This window comes from Haemaphysalis longicornis, unplaced genomic scaffold, assembly GCF_048455015.1.
Source record: "Haemaphysalis longicornis isolate Haplotype H1 unplaced genomic scaffold, Haemaphysalis longicornis Haplotype H1 scaffold_12, whole genome shotgun sequence".
Taxonomy (NCBI): domain Eukaryota; kingdom Metazoa; phylum Arthropoda; class Arachnida; order Ixodida; family Ixodidae; genus Haemaphysalis; species Haemaphysalis longicornis.
In genome coordinates this window covers 73,679,336-73,704,215 of record NW_027526225.1, presented here as the reverse complement: position 1 = coordinate 73,704,215, position 24,880 = coordinate 73,679,336, and the positions used below count along the sequence as shown (strand labels likewise).

The 24,880-nt window shown below is 47.0% G+C and overlaps 1 long non-coding RNA gene across 1 annotated transcript in view; it reads right to left on the bottom strand.

Annotated features, from left to right (window-relative positions):
- The window catches only part of LOC144162025 (uncharacterized), a 73,385-nt gene extending 55,283 nt beyond the window's left edge, over nt 1–18,102 (bottom strand). Inside the window, exon 1 of the long non-coding RNA XR_013320578.1 lies at nt 17,919–18,102. This is a non-coding gene — a long non-coding RNA (uncharacterized LOC144162025). The remainder of the gene's footprint in view (nt 1–17,918) is intronic.
- Nucleotides 18,103–24,880: the final 6,778 nt, after the last annotated feature.

Genomic DNA, 24,880 nt, shown 5'->3' with positions numbered 1-24,880 from the left:
TTTCTTCAAGCTGTCTAAAAAATCACTTACTTTGAGTACTTACCGTAAAACCGTTTGATTAAGATTTATTGGCACGCCCCTTTGTCACTCGTGTTTTGTTCTATCTTGGGTGATGTCAATCTCCAGGTGTAGAATTCAAATTAGCACGTCCCCTCATTGCGACCGATGCCACATATACTAGTAACATCGAGTAAGAATGAATTCCTGCCAACATATCTCAAGCTGAAGGCAGCTTTCAACGATTCTAATGCTCCCCTCGACTTCTGTGTTTAAATAAGAAAGTAGACAGGTCTTTGGCCAACTTCCACATTTATGATTAGTCAGACTGCATTTCTAGCTACAAACAAATGACCTAAAAGAATTGAACACTCCTCGCTCATTAGGAAGGATGTCGGCATCACGCCATTTACACTAAGTCATCCTATGATATTTACACCCAAATAATGGCGAGATATTTATCCTGTCGGCTTTGCGTAGACGTCTTCACCGAGAAACAAGAAGTTTTGCATTTAAAGCTCCCGCAAAGTTTCTGGCTTTATTTTTTATATCAGCCAAGTCTGACCGACGGAAGGAATGTTTTCTTTTAGCAACTGTCGGAACAATCGAAATAACCCAAAAAACAAGCCTGCCCACCAATTTAAATAACGTTTTTCGATCATCATAGTCGAGAGCTCAGTGATTGTAGTTTGTCAACGAATGACGTATGTTATAACTGACATTTGATATATTTGGATTCCCAGATAATTGGTAACGGCATTATAACGGCATTATATTTATACGTCCAGCAAAGTTTCTGGCTTTATTTTTATATAAGCCGATTCCGACCGACGGAAGGAATGTTTCCTGTTAAGCGACTGTCGGAACAATCTAAAAATTCGGAAAAACAAACTTCGCACCAATTAAAAACCCTTTTTCGATAATCCTAGGCCATAGTCCTGTGATTGTAGTTTTGCAACGAATGACGTATGTTATAATTGACATTTGATATATTTGGATTCCCAGATAATTGGTAACGGCATATCCATCACTTCGGGCTGCTTCTGTATTTGAAATACATAATGAGTTGTTTACTGTGTACAGATGCTGACACAGACACAAAGTTGACACCAAATATTATAAGGGTATTGTGGAATTTACTTATTATTAACCTAATTGGTAAAAAACGTTTTCTGGAACAGGGCCGCCGGGCTGTAATCAACACTCGGCAAATTAATAAATAGTTCTCCGCTTAAGCTCGGAGACTTTGCGTTGCCTAAGTGGAGTGAAATTTCGTTCGTTCATACGATTCCGCATAACACGTTTTTCGTCTTAATACGTTTTTATTTTCATTCCGGGCCGGCGTCCCTTAGAAATAAGTCATTTCTGTGCGTTTATATTACGATGAAACTTTTGGCAAAATTCGAATGATACAACCACAAAATTGGATCTCGACCGACATTTCAAGAAATCTTACGTGTATTCTTCGCTACAGTAGCTCAAAGTGCATTCCGACAAACCACAGTCCGCAGAGTCGTTGAGGCTGATGCAGCGCTTGTGTTGCGGCGAAGGCCACTCTGACATTGCCCCTCCGTCCATTGATGAGACGCCGGCGGTGCACGGCACCGTCTTATCATGATCAAGCAAAATGCGCAGCGCTCGATGCAGCGACTTTCCTTCCCGACTTCTCGCCTTACTCCGTGCTTCCGATGCTGTTCTTTGCTCTCTCTCCACCTTTTAAGTGCGAAGCACTTCTTAGTCGGGCCTACTCCTGCTTCCACCAGGGGGATGCAACTCCGCCGTTTTTCTGTCCCGTGACTGCCGCGATCCTAACGTTTGGGGGCTGTACTACATACGAGTATAAATGAACGTTGTTGTTGCATTTTATATTTATTACCAGGTTACTTATTAATTACGGAGTTTTTAATATGCAAGTGAACTGAAAAGTTGCAGTTCGAGATTGCGAAAATACGAGCGCCACCAGGAGTGGAAAACGGGAACCGCGCCTTTCTACTTCGCACCGCTGAAAAGGGGCGTTTCTTGTCGCGCCCACAGGTATGCTACGATTCACGGTGTTCCGAGGGCCGTTTTTTTTCACCGTAAAGTCCGTTTCATCGAAACACACGCATGCATGGATTCGCGCCGTCATCACAGATCGTGCTGTACTGAGTGGTGTCGAAATTCTTCAGGCCAGGCCACATAAAATTCGTTTGGATCCCGTCGGACGAAAGGTACGATCTGCATGCTGCTCGTTTTGCTTTTCTACGCTTGCACGAGATAGCAGGATGTGGTTGCAGCAGTAGCTTTATCATTTAAGTGAGCATACACATGCCCTATTTATTTATTACATTCTGATTGTCTTCTTTGACTCTTGAATTACGCATGAAATGCGCGGCAGAGCATTTGGTAATTTATCCAATGTCTACATTAGCTACATACGTTTGTTTATACGGTACGTTATTGATTTAATGCGTTTCGATCGTGTGTTTTGCATTTTAGCGCAAGTGAATGCATGGTATGCAGCAAAATGTATATGAGGCAACATATACAAAAACTAATCGAACAGTGTGAGCCTATCTGCACTTTTTTATTAGGTTTTGATTGTCTGCGTTTAGTTTGTTTTCGTAGCATACATTGCTGTTGTCGTTATATTAATAATATTAGTGTGATTATTATAATTATTATCAATATTATGGTTATCGTTATTATTATCAGCCTATTTGTCTACAGCTGGATTGTCTACAGCTGGAGGAAGGCATCTCCCATACACTTATGGCTCAAAGGGTGGGTCCGTAGGTTCGTATCGTGTTGTTAGCACTATGTTAACTAAGTAGCGACTACATAAATAATTAATTGCGTTTCAATTGTGTGTTCTGCATTTTCTCTTCACGTGAATCAACGAAACATAGCAGAATGAATTTGTAGCAATAAATACACAAACTAAGCAATTACTGTATATGTTTATAATACCATCATAACCACAATTTCGCCACTTATAATTTATAATTTACGCTTGAGTTCCGTGCTTCGAGTTTCAGCTTTAAATACAAGAATGATATATTCACAAAAACGAAGTTACAGCTTTAAGCCGATAAATAATTAGACAATGCATGCTTAACCTTTGCTAGTAATTTATTAGAGGTTTTTAATTAGGTTTTTAAAACCGGTTTATTGCAGGGCCCGAGAAATACCTGAGGAATACATAGTGCGCGAAAGTATATATGCATGAATAATTGCTTAGCGATTCTGGTGTTGGATGGCTGCTTTTGTCTGCACAAATGTATTTTGGATTAGGAGGAAAAGTGGGTCATTGCCACCGAGCATTATGATCGTACAAACAGAAAAACGTATCCGCGTCTCTTAATAATAAAGAATGATTGTAATTTAAAATTTGCCTTTACGATAGGTGTTGTCACAAGTCGTCTTCGTAGCCAAAATCAATTTAAGAAAGAAAGATTCCTAATACATCAGATAACATTTATTTCGAATACATATGCCAGTTTTCACCCAAAACTATGTGCGCCCGAAAGCCGCATTAAAGCTAGTATTCATTCTAACCCGAACATACAAACGTGCTTGTTGATGTTCCAGATCTCGCGTTTGGCTCCAGTGTTGAGAAGGCAGGACCTGGCTCATTTACCACCTCGACAGATCTACAGCAGCTACCGGCTGTGTCCTGCCCATTTCACCAGCAGAGACTACGCGGACCTTGGACCGACAAGGCGCTGGACACATATGCACTGGCTGGATACCTAGTTATTAGCATGCGGCCATGTGCCGTGCACTTTTGTTGGCGACTAAAAGCGTAAAATATCCAAGTTGTGTTTTTACTGTATGGATGATACATTTAGGCAATAAAAATTTAAATAAATTTACTCTTTCTTTTTGTCTAGATTGTGTGTACTAATAAATCAAAGCAACGTCGTACTTATAAGTGGTGCGAAAAGAAGTGAACGCGCAAAACTTCATCTATCAGAAAAAAAAAAACAATTGCCCTTTTGATAATGTGGCGGGTTGCGCAACAGGAACAAGGTCGTGCGCTGGCCATCTGAATATCTTCCACTCGCCCAATTTACCTTGTATGTGCGTCCCAATTGAATTTGGCGCTAAATTGCCTCCGCCTCCCCCCGCTCGGCTTTTCAGTCCTGATTAAGATGGCGTCTCCCAGTGCATGTCTGCAACGCGCCGCCATGTTTTTAGTACCGCCCCCAAACACCAGGGGCTTGTCCGGCGCTGCGAGCGAATTTCGCGTCCCATGCAAGGTATAGGAAGTTTCACTCCCCTGCTTCCACCGCCGTCCTCCGTCCGCAGCCTAGCAACGGAGCTAGCTAGCGTGCCTAGCAACGGCGCCGGATTTCCGACGCGTGAGGGCGCTCGCATAGCGCCTCCTCTCCCCCCTCGCCTACTCACCTAAAGCCCCTTTACTACTCTCCAGCTCGCAACACCCTCTCTCGGCGCGCCAGCCAGGCCACTACACTATATAAAAAATAAAACAGCATCCGGCGCCAGGTTTCGATCCGAGGACTTTGCGGCCGCAGCGCGACGCTCTACCGACTAAGCCACGGACACGATTTTTTTTTTGAAACAATAACTTTATTTACACATAAATGTACACGTCATGCCGAGTGTTACACATGGTTCAGGAGCAGCTCTGACAGTGGATGTGTCGGTTACATGTTTGGCGGGTAAGATGACAGCGAACGTGAAACCAGGAGAAGCAAAAAAAAGGGGCAAAGAGACACGAAACAAAAATAGGAGGACAATGAGAAACAGCAGCACAGGCTGTACAAAAACAAAGGCTAAAGGAATTGTGTGTGTCCTATGGCTAGCGCTATCTCTCCTGTTTCTCAAAGGAGGACTTGGGCAACGTAGATACGCTGGCCCGTTGAACGCTCCAGCCCCCCCCCCCCCCCCCTTTTTTTTTTTAATGGCTTAGGCGTTTCCCTGCCTGCGCCTTTCCTCATTTGTTTTGTAGCGCTTCAGCGCATGGCTGCCTCGGGTGAGCTTCCTTCGCAGTTCCAGGTCGCAGTCAGATGTGCCCAATGCGCTGACCGTCCATTGGACCTCCCGCAGAAAGAGTCGCCATGCGGATTGTGGGTGGAGGGCGCACTCCACTGCATCTACCCTTGCTTTCCAGAGGGAGTGAAGTCCGATGGCTAGGACACAATCACGGAAAGCGGGGTGCTCTGTGTCCACACACAGGAACTTGAGGCCCGGCCAAGTGACGTTCCATGATGTTCTGAAGCACGCTTGTATTTCGTGCCAGAAATACATCGCCGTGTTGCAGTCAAGGAATGCATGTTCTGCGGTTTCCGGTTTGCCACACAGGAGGCATCCGGCGCCCCAGGGGAGGAAGAAGCCCCGCTCCTGCTGACGCGCCATGACTGGCAACACTGCCGCGTGGAAACGGAAGAAAAAATCTTGTGTGCCGACTGGGATGGGGGATTGCGTGACTCGCTTGAGAACATCGCCTCCACCCTGAGGGACCGGTGGCTGACGGTACAGGGGTGGTGGCAGTGTCTGAGCAACTAGGTCCCAGTATAACTTTCGCGGCTTCACAGCGAGCAGGTATTCCCAAGAAAAACGCGTCTGAAGTGAAGCCACCGCGCTCGCTATCTCCCTGTAGAACCCGGTGGTGCGAGAGCCGTGATCGACAGGCGCTGATGTGGCAAGCCACGGCCGCAAGTGAAAGGAGCCTATGCATTGGATGGCCGCCTGAAGAAACGGGTCGACCTGGTCGCGGAAGAAAAGGAAGCGGTGGACAACGAGCTTGAGTTCTGCGTTTATCAGTCCAATTCCACCCCCCTCCACGCTCCAGAAGAGATTGGTGCGGCGCATGGGCTCGTATTGCGACCGCCAAACGAACACTGCCCACGACCGGTGTAGCCTCTGTATCGAGCCGGCATCGATGGTGGTAATGCGCGCTGCGTACAGAATTGCGGGGTAGGCTACCATGTTGCACAACGCTGATACCAGTGTTAGTAACGCGCCTTATATCTTTAACGCGTTCAAACTACGTCGTCAGCGGCGTGCGTTGGCGACTCAGCGGCGTTATAGCGGCTTGATAACTGCGTGGTGTACACGTGATACTACAAACCCGATGGAAGAGATGGAAGAGAAGGCGGCGAGGCGGTGGGCTGCGGGGGCCGAGCGCAAGAGCCGCAAGCGGGCCGACAACCGTGCATTCGCACTTTCACATTCTCCCCCTCGGGAAATTCGGGGGAATTTTTTGCTGTGTATGGTGGTTCTTATGTAGGTCCGAGGCTTTTTTTTAATTCCGGGCCCCGGCGGCCGCTTTTAAGATGGAGGCGATCCCCAGGTGGTCAAAATAATCCGGAGCCCTGCATTACGACGAGCCTCATCGCCTGTGTTACATCGGCGCGTCAATCCGTACAATCAATCAATGAGGCTTTTTTGCTCTGCTCTGGCTCCCTTGGCGCTGGGCTTGATGGTGCTTCCAGGTTTGCGACAAAGTTGAGGAAACGCAAGGCGCACAGTTTAGAAGTAAAAGTGAAAATAGTACGGAAATTCGAAGAACACCTGAAGAAGAAGCACGTGGACTTGGAACGTGAGCTCGGTTTAGCAGTATCAAAGAGGAACTTTAAAAGAAGCTGGACGTTTTCGTCCCCTGTGTAAAACAAACGCGTGCTGCGAAGCACTAGCAAATGGAAGACGTACTGCTTACATGGTTCTAGTAAGATAGGACAGCAGAAGTGAACATCGGCGGAGTAGTTAAGCGAAGAAAATTTGATAACATCGTGCTCTTTTCGACGTTGAAGTCTCGTAACATCCGATGGCTGGCTCTACCGATCCAGCAAAGAAAAAACAACCAGCGCTTTTGTTTTGCTTTCGAAGTACGTTACTCCTGGACATTGAAAAAAAAGAAAGTGCAGCAGAAAGTGCCCAGCTACTTCAATGCTTTCCAAACAAGTAAGTTGCTGGCGGAGCATGCCTATTTTCCTCCTTTTTAACTTCTTTGGGTAATACATTTTTCCGCATATACGTTTTATTTGCCGGTTTCCGTGAAAAACGTATCAAAGGGATTTCACTCCAATCGTTTTCGTTCACTGCTATGACTTGTCGTTTTAATTTATCTAGTGAGCCATTCCGTTGCCTTACACAGTCCCCTCTCCCGTCGGCCGTTCTTGCAAGGCTGCTGTTTTGACTGACTTACATTCCGCCACAATTTATTCGGAGTATCTGTTTTAAATACTCGACTGTGCTGTATAGCGTGCACATTCTTCACAAGCAACACTCATGGGGCAAACCCGCTAATAAAAAAGCACGTCGTTAAATGGACACGCTTACGATTTCAAGCATGTAAAGTCAATGTTTTAAAGGTGGATCCCATAGAACAGAACTTTTTCATTGTTTCCAAATTCCTGCCACTGTGGCGAAGAAGATTTACGTACAAAAATCTTGAAGCACATTTAACGCGAGACACTTCTACAGCAAGGCATTGTAGGTAGAAACGGCCAAATTGTGACCGCAACTACAGTCCTCAGGGTATAAATATGTCGGCATAATCCTTCACTTCTCGATGACTTGACCCACTTCCTACCAGGGTGGAGCCGATCTAGCTTTATTTCTATTACATGTTAGGGGCCGGTGCATGGCGGGCCACTAATAGCTGTTGGCTATTTTCGTGCGCAGGCCTTCCGGATTTTTCGTGAGAATGCAGCTCATCTGCGTTTCAGCAATTTAACATGAATCAAACGAGCTTAAAGGAACCCTGCTACACGGTTTCATCATTTCAAGATCACCTGCGTGAAGTCTAGCATACACTGTCAGGAATACTGGAAACAAATATTGTTACGGGACATAGTGGTGGGCAATACCCTGCATACCCCCGCATACCGCGGATCCCACTCGCTGTCTCCGCGCCGCTCCACTTCACCCCTCAGGTGATCACGCCTCCCCCTCCTCATCGGAAAAACGCAGCTCCGAAACGCCTGGAGGGGGTGTTGCCTACGACGAAGATAGTGCAGAGCCTCCACAAACGCCGCAGAAAACGATCTCTAGTGCCGACAAGCATCTTAATTCCCATGCTGCATCCAATAATCTCGACGTCGTTATCCACGGCCACAGTGTTACGGTGCTCTTGGACTCACCAGCCGAATATTCTGTTTTAAGTGCGGAGTTTTGCCGCCGCTTGCACAAAACAATGCCGCAGTGGGATGGTCCTCAGGCCCACACCGCTGGGGGACACACTGTAGCACCATTCGGACGATGCACTGCTCGCGCCGAAACCAATGGTGAAACACGATAGAGAAATTCATCGGCCTGCAGAACTGTTCCAGGGACGTTATCCTTGGGACTCACTTTTTGACATAAACGATGTTGGAGCGAGCATGCTGACGCTTCGGCAGCCTGCAACCCTTCGGAAGCTGCCCCGCGATCCAGTTTGTTTTTGTTGTGCGGGCAGGCGCACCAACCTCTGAAAAAGCTCTGCTCGAAAGAAGTGTTCAACTGCTTCTAGAAAAAGAGATTGCCTTTGCTCGAGGCATCCCGGAACTTCTTGATGGTCATGCAGAAGTCGTCGTGAAAAACGTCCGGGACGAGCCACAGCATTTAACTAAAGGAATGGCTATAGGTCACCTAGCAGGAATACCTCACTTCACTTCCGAGCCTGCGGTAACTGAAGTAACGCACATTGTTGGATAGAAGCTGGCGTGTTTACTTCGGTCGAAGTTTATGCTGGCTCAAAGCTTTCGCCGGCACAGCGCCGTGAGCTATTCCAACTGCTTGACGGATTCCGAGACTGTTCCGCTATACATGGCGGTGTTAGTCGACCGTTGCCAAACACAAAACATTACTGACGACGTCACCTATCCCGTCCATCAACCACCTTACCGTGTTTCCCTGAAAGAGAGAGGTTACCCAAGGTCAGGTTCGCAACATGCTGGAAGACGACGTCATTCAACCCACTAATAGTCCTTGGGCTGCGCCGGTAGTGCTTGTAAAAAAAGAAAGTTGAGTCATTGCGGTTGTGCGTCGATTACCGACGGTTAACTAAAGTGACTTTAAACCTCTACCATTCATTGACGACACGCTCGGTCGAGTCTGCCATGCCCGTTATATCTCGCCGATTGACTGAAAAAGCGAATATTTGAAAAATGAGTTCGAACAGCGGGAGAGAAAGAAGGCGGCGATTATCACGCCAGATGGCCTATACGAATTCAAAAAGATGCAATTTGGGGTGTACACATCATACATCGCCGGCAACATTTCAACCCGTGATTGAAACAGTTCTATCAGGTTTGAAATTACAGGCACGTCTTGTGTATCTAGATGATGTCGTCATTTTTGCTTACACATTCTCAGAGAACTTGTGTCAACTCCGAGCCGGGCTGCAACCTCTGAAGAACGCAGTCCTGGCGCTCAATCAGAGCAATACCGGTTTGCTTACGACCAGTTAAAATTAGTTGGTCATGTCGTGAGCAACGAAAAAGTACGTACCGACCACGGGAAAACATCTGAAGCGAGCACGTTGCCGACGCCATCAAACGAGAAGGCGGTCAGGATGTTCCTGGGTATACTATTGCCGCGCACTGACCCACCTCACAGAACACGAGGCGCCATTTGAATGGAGGCGTAAGCAACAAGAGGCATTCGAACAATTGAAGAAAGCTCGGCTGATGACACCTGTTTTGGGACCCTGCAACCAAGAGGCGGTGACTGAGATTCATTCTCACGCAAACAACGTGGCGCTCGAATCAGTACTAATTGAAAGTCACGATGGCGCAGATCGTGTGACCACACATGCAAGCTACGTGCTCTCCAAAACCAAACGCCATTACTGCAGTATTGATGTATTGAAAAAGAGTGGCTCGCCGTCATTTGAGCCATGACAGGTCACTGACCACCACTCTTTATGCTTGCTCGTCTACCTCAACAACCCGTCTGGCCGCCTCGCGTGACGCAGTTTGAGACTGCAGAAATTCGACGTCAGTACCTTGTACAAGTGTACGCGCAAGCACAGTGACGCCGACTGCCTATCTTTGGCACGAACTGAAACTGTGGAGACAGGTACCGAAGACGAGGACGACGCGTTCTTGAGGGCAGTTGGCATTGGAGACGTGGTGACCCGTCAGCGGCGCGACACCGAACTTGTCCAGGTAATCGATTACTTAGACGGCTCCGCAAGCGGTATTCTGAGAACCTAAAAACGTGTCTGACACGCCCCCCGTCATTCGCGACACAATTCTTTATAAAAAGATCTTTGAGCTTCGCGCCCCGTCATGGCTCCTGGTTGTGGCTAATAATCTACGGCAGGAGGTAATCGAAGCTTGCCACCATGACCACACTTGAGGACACTTAGGTTACAGCCGCACGCTGGTGCGATTGAAGGAAAAGTATTATTGGCCGCGCCTTGCCAAATCAGTGCATCATTACAACCGAACATGCCGTGAATACCAACGACGGAAGAGGCCACGAACCCGTCCTGACGGGTTTCTACAGCCGATAAAACCACCGATGGCTCCGTTTCAGCAAGCCAGAATGGATCTGCTAGGTCAGTTCCCGAACTCAAGCGCACAGAACCGGTGGAGAATTATTGCGACAGACTATCTTACTAGGTATTCTGAAAGAAAAGCCATTCCATCAGCAGCCAAGTCTGAAATTGCGACGTTCTTTATCCATCAGATCGTTTTAAGTCACGGTGCCCCTGAAGTCATAATCACCGATCGCGGCACCGTCTTTAAAGTCCAACTAACGCACGATATTGCTGCGAAACATGCATTTGGTTTATTTATTTATGTTTTGCTTTTGCTGACCGGCTTCGGCGGGCTCTGTTCCGTATTATCCGTGTGCCAAGAGAAACGCGCATTCCATTCTTTATGTCACACGTGTATTCTCGTTTAATAAGGAGAGTGTTTCGAACTAACGTCACCAGCCTAGAATGATCTTATTTAATATACAGTGTTCTGGGTGCAATTCGACGGTTCAAGAAACACTCTCGTTGAGAAATAAATTCCCGCAGAGCGGACGCCGAAGTATTCAATTCACCGACACTCGCCAGCAAACGTCACTTTGGTGACTGGTGCTTCGCCACCTGTGTAATTTGTAAGTTGTTAGGGAAGCACAACTTCGCTCCCCTTGTTTTTTCTTCAAGCCAACTGCGTCATCTTTGGCTTCGTGACAATATCCTATCGTTAAGTCAAACCAGACATCGCAGAACTACAGCATACCATCCGCAACCAAATGGACTTACAGAACGCCTGAATAGGACGATTACGGATATGATTGCGATGTACGTTGAAATGGAACACCGAGCGTGGAACGAGGTCTTGCCATTCGTGACCTTCGCATATAACACGACCGTACAGGAAACGACGGGGTTTTGTTCCGTTCACCTGGTTCATGGACGACAAGTAACAACAATGTTGGGTGACATGCTACCACTCCTGCCCAATGAAGATACTCACGAAAACACCCAACTTGTACCCGAGAGCGCAGAGGAGGCTTGGCCATTAGCCAGAATCTATATCAGCAGTCAGCAGTCCGTCGGCGCTGCTCGTTACAACCTTCGCCGACGTGACATGCTCTTTGAGCCGGGCTATAACTTTTGGGTCTAGACACCTCAACGCCACCGTGGACTCAGCTAAAAGCTTCTTAAAGGCTACTTCAGTCCCTACACGGTAGTGTGCCGTGTTGGTGACGTCAACTACGAGGTACCGCCGGACCCAAAGAGCCCATCATCTCGCCAAACTGTACTCCCAGTCATAGTTATTTTTTGTGCGCTTAAAACCTTGCATTGATAGCATGCCGCTGTCCGTACCTCAGCGCAATTCGTGGAACGTTTTGTTTTCATTCGCATCAGGGCGATGCACTTTTGAAGAGGGGGGGGGGGGGTAACTGCAACAACCGTAAGCACATCATCATCAAAGCCGACTTCGCCAGTCGCTTGTGTGCCAGCTGCATCAGTGAGCTGCTGCGGAGATTATCTGTCTTCATCATCATTAAACCAACAGCTGTGATCTTCTTCATCTGACCACGAGAAGAAGACGACGTTTGGACACTGACATGGCGCGGAGCATGTTTTTGGCCAGGTTTTCGGCAGCCGTACTAAGAGTTGTTACTTTCGATTTCCGGTTATTTTTGTCTCTGCTTCGTTTTCTTTTTCTTCTAACACGTTTGTTTAACGCAGGTGAGGCAGTGAATATTGCAGAGGAATGAATTTCAACTCCCCCGGCCAGGGCTCACCGCCTTGGTCGGCAGCTCTTCCTACGCAGGAACTCCTGCTGGAGGAGTTCACCAGTGGCAACGCCCCGGCCATCCCTGTGGCATTGGTCGCTTCCAACGATGGCTTCAATCACCAGCACAACCCGCAGTCCATCCAAAACGACCTGAGGGAGGCCACCGGACATTTCAAGAAAAATCACAAAAGTTAGGTCGTTCAGAGGGGAAGAAACTTGCGAAGGTCCTCTGATAAATATTGCATCAATTTTTCATCGGTACCGGTAAGCGCCTTCATCCCGCAACATCTTGCCTGCATTAAATGTTTGATTCATGGTGTCAGCACTTCCATGACCCCTCCGGAGGTGCTCGAGCAATTTTCTGTGGATGCCGCCAATTTATTCCACCAGTGCAATCGGGTAGTGAACGCAACCAGGGTTTCCACTGAATCTGTGATTGCGTCGTTTGCGGGACGATTATGGCTTTGTAAAATCAAAGCGTGGCCGTTTATGTTTCTAGTTGAACCCCTAAGACCTCACCATTACAGTGCCACAAGTGCTGGCGCTACGGGCGCAGTGAGGGAGGCTGCAAATCAGTGATTCGATGCCGTAGGTGTGAGGATGAGCGCATGGATTCAGACGGCTCTGGAGATCTTAGATATTGTCTTTGCGGGAACACTCACCTCGCAGCCTCTCTCAGCTGCGTGGCACGTGCACAGAAAGAGAGTATCGTAGAAACCATCGTAGTAGTTATTGGCGGTGAGATGTTTGAGTGGCGCCCCCTGGCTCTGACGTCGGCTTAGGGACTCGCGCCGCTGTGGTCTGCTACACTCCGCTTAATTGTGTAACGGCGTCTGCGCTAGAAATCGCCCGCTTTTTGCTTAGTGCATTAAAATCATAGTTCTAGTAATTCAGTTATTTTTGCCAGTTTCTGACACATCTAAATAATTTAAGATGCATCTCCCAAAAGTTTGCAACACACGAGGAGATAGAGAACAACTTTCTTCAGAGCATCGGTCAGAAGCTCGTGTTCAACCCGTCCTTTCTAGCTTATTTGCGCGGTTCAGTGCTCAACAGTTCCTTGATAAGCATTCAAAATGCGTAGGCTTCAGTACCGTATTTTTGAGATGCTCTTATGAAGACTCAACCGTGTAATCCTACGCACCAAGCAGTCGGCATCGCACAGCAGGAAACAGAGCAGCTGTCTTCTATTTCTTTAGTTGTTGTTGACTTCTATCAGATGAATGTTTTTTTTGCGCCCAACGCAGTAATTTTTCTGCAACGTCACAAACACTTATTGGGAGGTTTGGTTATGTGGAGGCTCACAAAAATCGTGTGGATATTTCCTTCAGGCTCTATGGCACACATTCCTTCTTCACGAATTTTTATTTGTTATGGCCGCGTGCAAGAAGGTGCATATCCAAAGCGTGCGTTGTTTATTCATATGCAAATACAATGAGAATGTTTGCGCTACGCCACCGAGACCGCGCCCCAGACAACGTTGTCCAGAGTACTCGAAGGAGGTTTCTGTGCTCCGGATTTCTATCGTAACCATCGTTATCATAACGAACTGACTCTCAACCCGAACAATGCTGACATGATTACTGTGTTGAAGGCATGATATACTCGCTAACTAACGCACTAAATAGTATACGGGCATATATTACAAGAATCGAAACTGATGAATATTTCCAAGCAGCTCTTTATTGGTTTCCAACCATTCGAGGCGCAAAGAACAAATCCTGTTCTACTGAGGATGGCCTTCTATGAATTGAAGAAAATTACTCGTGCTCTCTTGCCCTCGACTGAGGACCCGGCCCACTAACCAGTTCGATTTCATTGTTAAGTAGAGTTTCTCCTCCTCCTTATACTCCCCCTCCCCTTCAGTGGAGCTTTCCTATAACGCATATCTGAATTTTGGGAAGATATAGCTGTGGGAAATGTACGGAAATATCCCTCCAGGTCTAAACAAACATATTGTTATTTTATCTTTACCGTAGACGTAACTCGTTTTGCTCAATAAACCTCCATACTGGTTAGAAGCCTAGTATAAAACCAGCCTATACACACACTGGGTTATTTGGATCTCAGCCTACAGGTTTTGCAGTTCATAGTGCATGTCGGCATACTGTCATACCATGACAACGTAAAGAGATGTGATACAATACTTTCGAGCGCTCGGCAACGTTGCAAGAACTGTTATACCTTACACATGATTACCATGAATCGTAATGCCTTCTGTCAAAGCCGACAGCCCTGAAGGCCTACAATTTGTTTTGCCCTTGTATTTTCGCTGTTGTCGCTTACTAGCAGCTGGCAATTCCCTTTGTTCGAAAGATTACTTAATACGAAAGCTGACGCCTAGCTCCGAACCTTCCCGCTCCGCACAGGACAGGCTTCGTAAGTAATGGGGCGACGCCGGCAGCGTTTCTTCCGAAACAATATCGAAAACTAATAATACTAACTCACACCTTCAGCTAGTATGCGATTTTAGGCCTATTATTATGACAAAAAGTTACGCACACGCAAATTATGGTGCGGACAAGCATCAGACGCCGGCCGAGTGCCAAGAAACAGCAGGGAGAGCGAGCCTGAGTAAAGCAGACGACAAATGCGAGAATCCCTAAGCCGACGTCACGGAAGCGCGCTTCGCAGCGCCGCCCGTGTTCGCGCTCACCGCCAATTCTGAAAGAACGCAAGGCTAGCTATGCAGGACTCACTTCTAAACGAACCCCTCTCACGGAGACAACTCTGACTGGCATGATGAAGGCGGCTTCAAGGCAGTAGTGAAGCATGTTTAGCCGCTTGTTTTAAATATGTCTGAGTGTTTGGCCTGAATGCAGTTTTTCACCTGTAAACTTTCGGAGTTTATACAGGCTTTTCCTCTCCTCCCTGATTCTCCCAACTTCCATATTCAGGAGATAAATTCCGTTAATTCTCTTCCTACAGCCACTACAACTTCAGTTTACGGTCGTCAGGATATGAAATCTTCAGGGGCAAGCACTTCTTTGAACGCTGGATTGCCTCGAGGGGCTGACATTAGTCACCCCACCCAGTCTTCTGCCACCGCGTACGCTCCTCATGTTCCACTTTCCTCCTGCGATACCTCTTCTGAAATTGATCTTGGTCCCGCCACTTCCACGAACAAAAGTAAGAGGACTCTCTCTCTTAGAAGGCATAACTCGGGCCCAAAAGTCAGGAGAAAGGCAATTGCTTCCGCAGAGCTCCGGTCGCCATATGGCAGATCCGAGTCCTGAAGTGGAATGGTCGCTCTACGTTCTCAGAGTCTCCTGATATTTCCTACCAAATTTCTAAGTTATACCCGGATACAATTCTGTTTCAGGAAACGTGTCTCTCTCTCCCTCAAAATCATTTGCTGCACGCAACTTTTGCTCATTTTGCTTAGATTGCCATGGCAGGAGCAGAGGTTTTGTCATATTAATTTCAGCCGCACTTTGCCGCAGGGCATCTGTTTTGTTCACGTCGGTGACCAGTGAGTGCTAGATCCTTCGAGTCAACCTTTTTCTTCCGAATGCTGCTCCCTTTTCGGTGACAAACGCATAATTTCCATCTGGTGTAATGTCTACTAGAGCATTTGACGCTGCTCTGACATCTTGGAAACCCCCCAGTATCTTTGCAGGTGATTTTAACTCCCAGCAGATAGCCTGGGGCATCCGCGGGGATGCTAGGGTCTGATGTTTATGGGACTGGACTCCCCCTCAGACGTAATGCTAACTAATAATATTCCTTCCCTTCAGGATCGTAGAAAGAAGTCCCGCCTTGATCTTCTGTCTCTTATATAATTGCAAGCTTGCCCTTGATCCAACCCCTTTTCTTTCTACCTTAAACACAAGACCGACAAGACATCACCAATCCAACGGACTAACTCCGTACTTCGTGAGAACGCAGACGTTCGAATTTTCGTTCTTCCCTCGCACCATTTCAGACTTGAACCAGGTAACCCAATGAAGTCCTTCCGATAATGGCTAACTGTGCATTGTTTTTCTGTATCTTTTATTGTATTGCTCCTTAAATTGTACCATGCCCTCCTGCTTGGGCCGAAGTGTGGTGAGCAGAATGTATTAAATAAATAAATAAATAAATAATCATACCTTATAATTTTGAACACCAATACATTTTCTTGTAAAGAACTGACACTCTACACAAAAGGCATAGAAATGCTATGAAAAGGTAGGGAATACTCTGAAGTTTATTTCATTTTTGTTGCTTTCTTTTGTTGGTGCAGTTTTGTTAGAAAGCCTTGTTTCCATGCTCTTACGTGGAATGTTCCGACCATCCCGCACTCACAACGCGGGGTTTTTTGCCTCATAATGTTCGGGCTTTTAAATTTATCGTTTACTTGAAGTAAGAGTAGTCCCTTTAGCCTTTTGGGAAAATTTCAGCTGCTTGTCTGGAATCACTTCCCGGATTACTGCTCCGTAACGCATTTTCGAGAGAAAGAGAGAGAGAGAGAGAGAGAGAGAGAGAGAGAGAGAGAGAGAGAGAGAGAGAGAGAGAGAGAGAGAGAGAGAGAGAGAGAGAGAGAGAGAGAGAGAGAGAGAGAGAGAGAAAGAGAGAGAGATAGAGAAAGAAAGAGAGAGAGAGAATAAACCTTTGATATAATCTAACAACATTAGGGTTCGAGCTAGTTGGTACTCCATAGCGCTTGTCCTTGTGTTCATTCGTATTTTGTCTAAATTTGTTGCGCTTTAAATTTTCACTTTGATATAATCAGCACAGAACGCTGGGGTTCTCAGTCCAGCACTCCTTGGTATTTGCCTGGGGAAGAGTGTGGTCGAAGCGGGACTTTTAAGAAGTAGCCGTGAAGTAAGTTCGAAAGAAGGGTCTTAAAAGAAGACTCAAAGTCATACAAACAATAATGACGGTGCAAACATACCGAACGACAGCTGTAATCCGCATTGGTGTTTCCGTGACTTTGTGTGTACCATGACCACCGACAATCAATTTGCGATGTGTCCTGGGCACGTCACCATGTTCACATGAACGAACCAGTACAACAGTTGATTTTAAATAAGCCGGTCAGCACTCTTGATGTGTTTTAAGAGTGATACGAACACGGTGAGAAATACTGCAATCTACCGAGCCGTAACAGCGAACACTTCAATGAGAGAATCAATCGAAGTTCCGGACAGAGGAACCTCAAGAAAGGACGAAAATGGAAGGCATATTAGCTGGAAAATAAAAACCAAGCCCGAACAAAAAAAAAACTTTTGAACCAATCAGGTATGCTCCCGAAAGCTCGTATCATAACTGATTGCGAAATCTTCATTGGGTATATTGCGTTATATTTTTCTTTAAAGTTCTTCAGAAACCCCTTCATTGCTGCTGTGGCCGTTTGCTCCAAATAAAATGGCTTCAAGACATTTTCATTGTAATATAAGTGTGCATCACACAAAAAATGAAACAATGTATTTAAGAAGAAATTACACCTTGATACGATAAAAAAATAAGAGGTTAGCTATTCTGGGAAAGACAAGAGGCTATTATTCTGAAAGATATCATTTTCAGACACTCTCCTAAATAAAGCGGGTTTAGCCTATTGGCACATTAAACAGAGAAGTAACTTGCGCTAAAAGCAGGGAACAGGGAGTAAGAACGACGACCCACTTAAACCTGCTTAAACGGCCAAGTTTTTCTATTGATAAATAGTTGGTAGTAGCAACTGTAGTCTCGCTTCCTCTATGTGTCCTGCTTTCAGCATTATTTTTAACCTGTCTAAAATAGTCACTTAATTAGAGTACTTACCGTAAAACCATCTAAGTCAGATATAAAGGCATACTCCTTGCCACTCGGGTTTCGTTCCACCTTGGGTAATGTCATTCTCCTAGGTGTAAAATACAAATTAGCACGTCCCCTTATTGCGACCGATGCCACATATACTAGTAACACCAAGTAAGAATGAATTTCTGCCAGCATATCTGAAGGCGAAGGCAGCTTTGAACGATTTTAATGCTCCCCTCGACTTGTGCATTTAAATAAGAAAGTAGACAGGTCATTGGCCAACTTCCACATTCATGATTAGTCAGGTTGCATTCTGAGCTACAAACAAATGACCTCAAAGAATTGAACACTCCTCCCTCATTAGGCAGGATGTCGGCATCACATCATTTACACTAAGTCATCCTATGATATTTACACCCAAATAATGGCGAGATGTTTATACTGTCGGCTTTGTGTAGACGTCTTCACTGAGAAACACGAATTTTCGCAGTTAAAGCTACCGCAAAGTTTCTGGCTTTATTTTTTATATAAGCCGATTCCGAACGACGGAAGGAATGTTTTCTTCTAGCAACTGTCGGCGCAATCGAAATAATCCAGAAAACAAAACTTCCCACCAATTAAATAACGTTTTTCGATAATCATAGTCGAGAGACCTGTGATTGCAGTTTTGCAACGAATGACGTAGGATATAACTGACATTTGACATATTTGGATTCCGAGATAATTGGGAACGCCACATCTGTCATTTCGGGCTGCTTCTGTATTTGATATACATAATGAGTTGTTTATTGTGCACAGATACCGACACAGAGTTTGACTATAAAATGCAAATAAGGCACCAAATATTAAAAGCGTATTGTGGAGTTTACTTATTAATAACCTAATTGATAAAAAGCGTTTTCTGCATCATGGTCAGCGGGCTGCAATCAACACTCGGCAACTTAACAAATAGTTCTCCGCTTTTGCGCAGAGACTTTGCGTTGCCTCATTGGAGGGAAACCTCGTTCATACGATTCGAGATAACACGTTTTTCGCCTTAATACGTTTTTATTTTCATTCCGGACCAGCGTCCCTTAAAAATAAGACATTTCCGTGCGTTTATATTAGAATGACATTTTATGCCGAAATTCGAATGATACAACCAGGAAATTAGATCTTGACCGACATTTCTAGATATCTTACGTTTATTCTTCGCTATAGTAGCCAACACTGCGTTCCGACAAACCACAGTCTACAGAGTCGTTGAGGCTGATGCAGGGCTTGTGTTGTTGAAAAGGCCAGTCTAACAGACATGGTCGCTCCGTCCAATGATGAGACGGCGGCGATGCACGGCACCATGTCATCATGATCAAGGAAAGTGGGCAACGCTCGATGCAGCGACTTCCCTGTCCGACTTCTCAGCATTCTCTCTGCTTCCCAACTCTGTTCTTTGCTCTATATCCAACTTTTTGCTGTGTACGGTGGTTCTTATGTGGATCCGAGGCTTTTTGCGATTCCTGGCCCCGGCGACGGTTTTTAAGATAGAGGCGACACCCAGGTGGTCAGAATTATTACGGAGCCCTGCACTGCGGCGCGCTTCATCGCCTGCGTTATGTCGGCGCGTTAAACCGTACAATTCATCAATGCAGCTTTTTTACTTTGCTCTGGCTCCCTTGCTGCTGCGCTTGATGTTTTTTCTATGTTTGCAGCAAAGTCGAGAAACGCAAGGCGCACAGTTTAGAAGTAAACGTGAAAATAGTACGGAAATTCGAAGAACACCTGAAGAAGAAGGACGTGGACTTGGTACGTGAGCTGGGTTTACCAGTATCAAAGAGGAACTTTAAAAGAAGCTTGACGTTTTCGGCCCCTGTGTAAAACAAACGCGTGCGGTGAAGCAATAGCAAATGAATGACGTCCTGCTTACGTGGTTGTAGCAAAATAGGACAGCAGGAGAGAAGATCGGCGGGGTGGTTTCGCGAAGAAAACTTAACATCGTGCTCTTTTGGACATTGAAGTCTCCTAACGTCCAGTTGCTGGCTTGGACGATCCAGCAAAGACAAAACAACCCGCGCTTTTGTTTTGCGTTCCAGAAATTTACTTGTGGACAATGAAAACAAAGTGAAGCAGAAAGTACCCAGCTACGTCAATGTTTTCCAAGCAAGTTGCTGGCGGAGCATGCCTATTTTCCTCCTTTTTACTTATTTGGGTATCACAATTTCCGTATATACGTTCTATTTGCCGGTTCCCGTGAAAAAACACATCAAAAAGATTTCATTGTAATCCCTTTCGTTCCCTGCTATGACTTGTCGTTTTAATTTATCTAATGAGCCATTTCGTTGCCCTAGACAATCCCCTCTCCCGTCGGGAGTTCTTGCAAGGCTGCTGTGTTAAATGACCTACATTCCGCCGCAATTTCTTAGGAGTATCTGTTTTAAATACTAGACAGTGCTGTACAGCAGGTACATTGTTCACAAGCAACACTGATGGGGCAGGCCCGCTAATAAAAAAGCACGTCGTAAATACACACGCTTATGATTTCAAGCATGTTAACTCAATGGGAAGTTTTAAAGGTGGTTCCCATAGCACAGAACGTTTTCACTGTTTCCCAACTCCTGTCAATGTGGCGAAAAATATTTACGTACAAAAATCTTGATGCACATTTTTAACACGAAACACTTCTACAGTCAAAGCAATGCAGGTAGAAACTGCCAAACTCCGAACGTAACTACAGTGCTCAGCGTATAAGTATCTTGGCATATTACTTCACTTCTGGATGACTTCAACAACTTTCTACCAGGGTGGAGCCGTTCTAGCTTTATTTCTATACGATTTTAGGGGCCGGTGAATCCCACAAGTAACGACAGAGGAAGTAAGGAAGACTTTGAGAGAAATGAAAGAGGACAAAGCACCTGGTAAGGATTAGATAACAGCAGACCTCTTGAAGGATGGCGGAGAAATTGTACTTGAAAAACTGGCGAACCTGCATACGCAATGCGTAATGACCGCAAGTCTGCCGAAATCTTGTAAGATCGCGAACATAATTATCCATAAGAAAGGTGAAATGAAGGACTTGAAAAATTACAGGCGGATGAGCTTACTGTCAATTGTCTACAACGTATTTACCAATTAGCTATTAGCTATTAGCTATTAGCTATTACCAATTAGCTATTAGCTATTACCAAGGTAATAGCTAACAGAATTTCTGCAACCTTAAATTTCAGTAAACCTAAAGAACAAGCAGTGTTCCGTAAAGGCTATTCAACAATGTACCATATTCACACAACCAATCACGTGATAGAGAAGTGCGCTTACTATACTGATTCCTCATATGCAGCCTTCATCGATTATGAGAAAGCTTTTGACTCGGTCGAAACCTCAGCAGTCATTGAGGCATTACCGAACCAGGGTGTAGATGAGCATCATGTAATAATACTCGAGGATATCTACAATGGGTCCACAGCTACCATCATGATCCATAAGTAGAACAGTAAAACACCTATAAGAAAAAGCGTGAGGCAAGGAGACACAATCTCTCCATTGTTATTCACAGCATGTTCACAAAAAGTATTTAGAACATTGGATTGGGAACAGGTGGGACTAACAGGTAATGGAGAATACCTCAGTAGCCTCAGATTTGCTGACTAAGTTGCCTTGCTAAGTAACTCGGGGGACGAATTGCAGAGCATGCTTCACGAACTGGACAAACAGATGAGAACCTTGGGCCTGAACAATAATATGCAGAAAACCAAAGTAGTGACAACAACCTCGGGACAGCAAAGTGATTTGAGATAGGTAGCGAGGCCGTGGAAGCGGTAAGCGAAAATATCTACTGTGGGCCACCTCGGCGCAGGGGGTGGTGCGCATGCGCGCAGGACGCCGGCAGGGCACAGAGCATTCCACACGACGAAGCCCTGATAGTTCACAGCCGGCAGGAGATACCAATCTACACAGAATGCGCACGCAGCATAGGCAGATAGTGGCGCCTATAAGAGGGGGTCAGACAAGCCGAGGGGGCGGTCAGGCGCGTAGTCGAGCGGTGGTGTCTGACCCATGGAAGTGAGTGAGGAGAGGCCCGTACCTACTCGGACGGAAGGACAACAGCACGACGCAAGGTCGCCTATGAAAACGAGTAAGTGTCCGCTTCGCTTGACCACGGCTGGTTGACTTGTCGAAGCTCTCCGACAAGTGAGTTCAGGATAGAGCGTTCTTTGCTGGTGATCACTGTTCCACTGCTCCGCTCAGCCACCTGCTATCACGAGATGGTGTCTGTCGGCTTGTTATCCTAGGGTTGCGTTCTGTTATGTTCACTGGCTTGGAGAAGGGCCGGCTAATTTTGTGTTTTTATTCTCGGCGCGTAGAATAAAACTTGTTCATTTATTACTGCATTGTCTTGGTGTTTCCTCATCTCGCGAAACGCGGCTCGCGTACTCACTTTACCAGAAGGCTAGTTCCTTCACTAGCGCCCAACGTGGTTTTTTTGTGTCGAACCTCGGTTCGTTTTGTGAGGATCATCGGTCTGTTAGGGGACTCGTAGTTATCTCGACTTGCGGGTAGTGCCTGGGGTAACTCGGCTTCAGTGGTGGGGGGGGGGGTACTGTGGCCTTATCTCGTCGTTCCCGTTCTAACAGCGATCATAAGGTATGCCAGGCACTAGGAGTGCTGCTAAGGAGACGGCAAAGACGGAAGCTACCAAGGACGACCCCTCACCAATATCCTCACAGGATATCTTGAAGTACCCAATGGCGACGGCCAACGCAGGGGTCAACCAATCCCATGGCAGTGAGACCAAAACGGAAAACCCCACAGAGGAAACCCAATTGGTGGCAATGATGGGGCAATTATCCGCACTGCTTACACAGCAAACCCATTTCATCGGCTCACTGCAAACTCGGTTGACCGAGCAAACGAATGAAACGGAAAAGATCGAGGAAGCCTCTTTACAGCGGCTGTCGGACGTCATGCACGCCCATATCGGCCATGCAGGGACTCCGGCGGTGGATACGCCCACTGCGGCCGCCATGGAACTGGCCAGACTAAACCCCAGGCTTCACATTGCAGTCCCGGCGTACGAAGGTCACACGGACTCAAAATCGGCGGTCGATTTCCTGTAAGCGATGGAAAACTACCGCAGCGCCGAGGCGCTCACTGAAGAGTTCTTGCTACAGCGCGTCTTACCCGTTGCCCTGACGGGCTCGGCGGCTCGGTGGCGCCGCCATCAAACATTTGCAAGTTGGGCGAACTTCAAGGAACAGTTCCGGGAAGAGTTTCTGCCCCCAGATTATGCCATCCGTATGAAGGACGAACTGGTATACAGGGCTCAAAGAGAGGACGAAACGCTCATAGAGTACATTCGCTCTTTCCAAGAGCTGCATGAACGCGCGGACCCAAACGTTCCGGGGTCGGAAAAAGTCATGAGGGCAATACGGCAATGCCACCCTCGCTTCCGGCCTTTTCTGGGTAGCCACAGCTTCCACACCATGGACCCTCTGGCAAAAAAGGCATCGGTCATTCAGGCCGAAATGGCGTCTTGGGGCACATCGGCGGGAGCTCTCAGAAGCTCGGCAATGGGACCAACAAGCATGGCCCCGCAGCCGGCGGACCAATATGGCCAGACGGCTGCCCTTACCCGAACAGCGCGCGAAACCGCACCGAGCACGTACGGCCCAATCGTTCCGGCGGAGGCCCTTTCAGAGACAATGCCCCAGCCCACCTGATTCGGAGCGCCGGCCGGGAAACCAAAGAAGCCGGCAGTGGTGAGCAACCGTTGCCGGCCGTCATCCAGAGTCTACGGGATACCGCAGCATGCGTCGGGCCGAGCTTACGGACCCCAAGGAACGGTGGAACATGAGCGGAAGAGAGAATAGAGGAACCGCACGTCCTTCCAAACGCTCATACAACGGCCGCAGCAGGAGACTACAAATACGCTCGGTACGAGGCGAAGGATACCAACTAAGCCACCAGGTGCATTTATGTCACCACAGCCGTCGACGAACCTCCGTCGGAACAGAAATGGACCCACGGTACCTACATGGGCTGCTCAACCATTGTATAACAGGCCGTTACCCAGGAAAACCCGCATTTTTTGGTTATCCCGGTATGCAACACTAACAGAGTCAAGCGGCGTTCCCGTTTCAGCTCTTGCACACCCCAAGAAAACCCATCAGAATGGTCTCAGAAACAGTCGTCAGCATGCGTCCATCGTAAATCAGCAACTTCAAAGGCCCGAGACCTCAGCAGCACCCGAACCGATGGCGATTCCGGTCATGGGCCTGACAGCTTTCTGGCCCACGACAACACAGCCAGACACAGAAGGTCTGAAACTACAAGACTTCGAGGAACAGTCGCCGTTCAGTAGTAACGCCACTGGAGGGCCGCTGGCAAATACAAAGACATGGCTAGCGAACAAAGTGGTCGCTGAAACGAGCCCGACGGGCGACCTTCCAACGTTTCAAACCCTGCAGGCGACGCATAGGAGCACCAATTCAATGAGCAACCTGCCTTCGGAATTCAGACTGCCGGGCAACGAGCCAGAAAAGATGCCCTGTATAAACACCCGGGTGGCAGGAATGGACGTATCTGCACTTTTCGATACGGAGGCCACAATTTCCGTGTTTGGAGACGACATTAAGAATGGTTGCAAAGGAAAAAACTTGACTCTGCGCCAAGTAAACACACCCGTGCGCATGGCCGCCAACCAAGCCGTGTCGGCACCATTGGCGGCGAGGGTCACCGTAACCGCAGATGCACGGAAGCACAGGCAGCGATTTTTGCACATCCCCGGTCTTTCTTGCCCAGCAATCCTAGGACGGAATTTTATCGTGAAGGCAGGGATTATAATTGACCTCAGAGCCGCTAACTACCGCTACCAGACCAACCACACACCGATCAAATTTAGAGCAAGTTCGCCGGAATCGTTGCTCCAACATGGCACGGAAGTCACCCCTTCCGGGCCACCCAGACAAGCAGAGGGCTTAGAGACGGTGTTGAAGACGTTCGAAGGACCAGCA